Raw genomic sequence first — 4,447 nt, 5'->3', positions numbered from 1 at the left:
TGGTCATTGGTTCTCCACATTATTCCACATTGAGTGAAATTGAGTTCTTTGTTAAAATACATCATTTAAGTAAATTATAAAGACTACTGGGGAATAGAATTGCACATTTTAAATAGCTGAGTACAGTTAGAACAGGAAGCCTATTTAGATGTCAAATTTGTATTTGAAAAAAAAATTGAGGAATAGAATCTCATTCCTGTAATCTCAGCATTCAGTATGCTGAAAGAAAAATTACTGAGTTCTCAAGGCTAGCCTTGTCTATAGGGTAAGACCGTGTCTCAAAGTGACAATTCTATATTCCACTCCTCTGTTCCAATTTATGTAAAGAATTATTTGGTTCTTGCTTTGGCAGCACAAACACTGATGTTGGACGAATACAGAAAAGGTTAGCATGGCTATGCACAAGGATGGTACACAGTTATGAAACATTCTATATTCTTCTTTCTCTACTCTCTTAGCCTTTTCCTTCTTACTCCACATAAAAACACTATTTGGAGTTCTTTTTGGGAAGAAGACCTGGGTGGAAAAATAGACCATTCTCCTATACAATGTCATGAGATGACAGCATACCAGTGCTCTGGATGAAGATGACAGTGAAGCAAAGGAGAAGGGAGCAAACTCTTCAATGGATTGACTCTCATTCACAAAGTCATCAAAGCATGCCCTGTGCAGGTCCACGTGACAACAGAAGACCAGAAGAAGCGAAAGACCTTCACCAGACTTCCTGATCTCTGTCATGACAGGAAGGAAAAGGCTGAGAACTTGGAGTTTTGTACTGTAACCTAGAATGATACATTTATGACCAACTGTGGGAAGAGATGTCCAAGAAAATCCTTAGTAATAAATGGGGCTATTGGGGCTTCTCTCAAGTGTGTTATATACATGCATCGGTCTCTGCAGCTTTATTTGTGTGTATGTACCCGAATGTTGATCAAATAGTCAACGCTTGTCTCTCCCTAAAAAAAAACAATTTTTTGTGCTTTTCCATGGATTTAAGATATTCACGTTCTATGCCCTTGGATTTAAAATAATTATTTAGTTCATAATATCTTCCAAGAATGGTGCACCAAAAAGATGCTTTGAAGTATTCTATAGTTTTCTAAATTTTGCACACTGTTCTTTGATTTTACGTATGGTAATTTAATTTTACAATATAAGCCTTTTAAAAAGCAATATTCTTTTTAAAGTGGAAAGTTTTCTGGAACATAATAAAACCACGAGCCAAGAGAATACCTCTTCAGGTACTAAAGTTTAATATGTTTCAGTACACTCATAATAACTTTATATTAAGTCTACATATCATCCATAGCTTATTTTAAATACATATGTACATGTATATACATAAGATATGTGTACACATATAAACACTATACTTACATATATGCATAAATGTGCCCTTTTTTCACTTACATAGAATTTCACATACCCAAGGAATCAGATAAGGCTTTTCTTAATATACGTCATTTAACTGTGGTGTGTTGTGTCCTTAGACACCAACTACCCAAAATTCATGTAGACCTAAAAAGTGTATAATAACTGAAAATCGTTTTATAAAATCTGCTTAGTGATATGACACCCAGAATAAACATGAGAAAATGTTTTAACAAGCCCAATTTTATTTCAAAGTATTCATCAAAAATATCCCTGGCACATCTTTTGTTTTCATTTTAGTGATGTCTTAATTATTGGGTTGCTTGGATGCAAGTCCTGCTTACTGAAACACAGAGAACATCTGCCTCAGATCCAAGTTTCAGGTTTATCACTCGAAACAACAACTATCAAAGAGAAACAATATTTTGTACTAATGATGCATCTGAATATCAGCCATGTTAGGAAAAAAGGTTCAACTTTCCCCAAATTTAACTAAAATGTTTTTAAGTTTTCAACATTACTCAACTGACACATTTTGTTACAGATTACCATATACTGATTTAAGACACAACAACCAACAATAGAATGCACAAAGGTGCTGGTAGCTGTTGGTAAGCTTTTAGCAAAGTGAAACTGTAACTATTCCAATATTTTGCTTCAAGTGCTGATAATTAATTAAGTGTCCATTCAAGCAAATTTAATCACAAGTTCATGAGTATCTGAAGGTAGGTCTATACCCCTCAGTGGGGAGATTATCATTTGAGGCAAACAAATTAATTTTATGTTTGTAAGTCTTTACTTCCTTATTAAGAATTACTTTATTTTCTGGAATTTTCTGATAACAGAGTTTCCCTACTACAAGAAATAGATTTTTTTAATAGAAATAACTAGAAAATAATCTGTTGGTGTTGGAGAACACAAAAAACAGATCTCACTTGAGTAAATATGGGTGATCAACTTATTAAGAATTACAAGGCTTCAATGTTTACACCTCCTGATTGACAGCCTGTTCTTATGGTTCTGTTTAGGAAGAATGACAGACACCCTGGGAAGGGAGAAGTGATGTTGTCCAAACAAAGGATAATGTAACTGATATTGGATTAATCCAGACTGTCTGGCAAGAACTAAGAAGTAGGCTTGCTAAGAAGTTTATGATATAAACTGTATTCTAAGGACAGTCACTTACTTTCTTCATGGGTAACACAAATGTTTTATATAATCCCAGGCCAGAAAATGAAACAAAATGCTCTCAATATCTTTTAACTTTAGCAATTTGAGATACATTTGTTGTAGTTCTATGAAGGGAATGAAAACTAAAAGTATGAGAAGGTAAGCCAGCATTTGTTTTTCAATTTATAAGATGCTACAACAAAAGCATGAACTTAACCTCACACACATCGATAGGCTTCTGAAATAACCGTGGATGAATTACAGGTTCTGAGTGTTTTTAATCAATGTCTAGGTAAGTGGTTCTCCTCCTGTTGTGTCCCCTTTGACAAACTTCTGTCTTCAAAATATTTAGATTATGATTCAAAACAGTAGCAAAATTGCAGTTATGAAATAGAAACAAAATTGTTTTATAGTTGGGGATCATTATGACATGAGGGACTGTAATAAGGATCGCAGCAGCACTAGAAGGCTGAGATGTACTCTCTAGGTGGTCCTTAGAATCATTTGTCACCCCAGCATCATGGCTTCACTTAATGTTTTCTTAACTATCGCACAGAAATTAAAAAATAGGACAAAAGTACATTGTTGAGACCTTCATCCCCATTAATCAGGGTGGTAGCGAAGCATTTTCTTCCCAGGTTACCGTTTTTCTTCTATGAGTAAATTCTCATTCTTGGAAGCAGATTACTTACCATAGAAATGAATTGATCACAAGTATTCTATAGCCCTAGATCTCCCGTACATTCCTGCTTTCCTGACTATTCCCCAACCTTTTTCTCCTATGATATGAAGTAGTGCGAAGCCCTTAGCAGATGTGGCCACACAATCACTGACTTTGCAGCCTCCAGAACCAGCGCCCAAATAAACTTCTTTTCTGAATGACTTTTATGTCTTGGGCATTCTGTTAAAACAAGAGAAAATAAACTAGGGCAGAAACTTGGAATTTTAAAAATAGTTTCTATTCATAAAAAGTGTACCTTGAATTTAAAAGTGCTGTTCATTTTATAGTAGGCAGTGAAACAATGCACCAATATAAATTTTTACCATCTGTCAGAGAGATAGATAATTTAAATGTTAGGAACTCATAAATGTTATCACGAGCAACCTATTCAATAACTGTATAAGTATTTTTAGTTTAAATTTTGCAATTTACTTTGCATCATCTGTCTTGCTGTTGATTGTGAGAAACAGAAAGAGAATTTTAAATCAAAAGTAAGTATAAGAAAAAATATTCATTTTCTTTTGTTCAGAATAAAAGTTATCTTCTGTGTTATTACAATTTTGAGAATATACTAAATTAGTATCACCTTATGTAACTTTCATAACTATTACTGCCAAAGATCAATAACTATTCCCCAAAGTTTGAAGGCTGACATTTGCATAACATTTCATAGTCTTTTAGGTAACTCTGTTTCTTTGGTCTTCTACTGAATATCACTGTCACCTCAAGGAAAGCGCTAAAATATTTTCCTCCTGATTCATACTGAGAAAGCCACACATCAAATATCCTTTCAGCTCAAAATACCTTTGGTGTCTTGTGCTTTGTCATATGTATCAGGACATTCTTTCACCTATCATGACAGGTTAGTTACATGTTAGTGCAGTACTACAATACTAGTACAGTTCTCGGGAGCCTGTGACACATTGTAATTTGCAAACCATGACCAAAAGATAACGCCCATGCATTTAATAAGTACTGCACCAAATGTCCGTGCATTTAAGTTATTGGGGATACATGCCACCATGTATAAACTGCTATTCCATTCCAATGCTGCCGAGCCTTCTTGGCCAGCATGGACACCGCCCTTCTATGGAGAGCTGTTACAGCCCATCCTATTGACTATTTGAAGATGAAGCTTGTTTTTGCCATCTTACCTGCTGGTAAATGAAACAGTTTTAAGTAATT

The 4,447-nt window shown here is 34.6% G+C and overlaps 1 pseudogene; it reads left to right on the top strand.

The window, feature by feature from the left end:
- Nucleotides 1–340: 340 nt before the first annotated feature.
- Nucleotides 341–440, top strand: LOC120097661 (U6 spliceosomal RNA; annotated as a pseudogene).
- Nucleotides 441–4,447: the final 4,007 nt, after the last annotated feature.

This window comes from Rattus norvegicus, chromosome 16 (genome assembly GCF_036323735.1).
Source record: "Rattus norvegicus strain BN/NHsdMcwi chromosome 16, GRCr8, whole genome shotgun sequence".
Classification (NCBI taxonomy): Eukaryota; Metazoa; Chordata; class Mammalia; order Rodentia; family Muridae; genus Rattus; species Rattus norvegicus.
The sequence above is the reverse complement of the archived record's forward strand: the minus strand, read 5'-3'. Positions and strand labels throughout refer to the sequence as shown.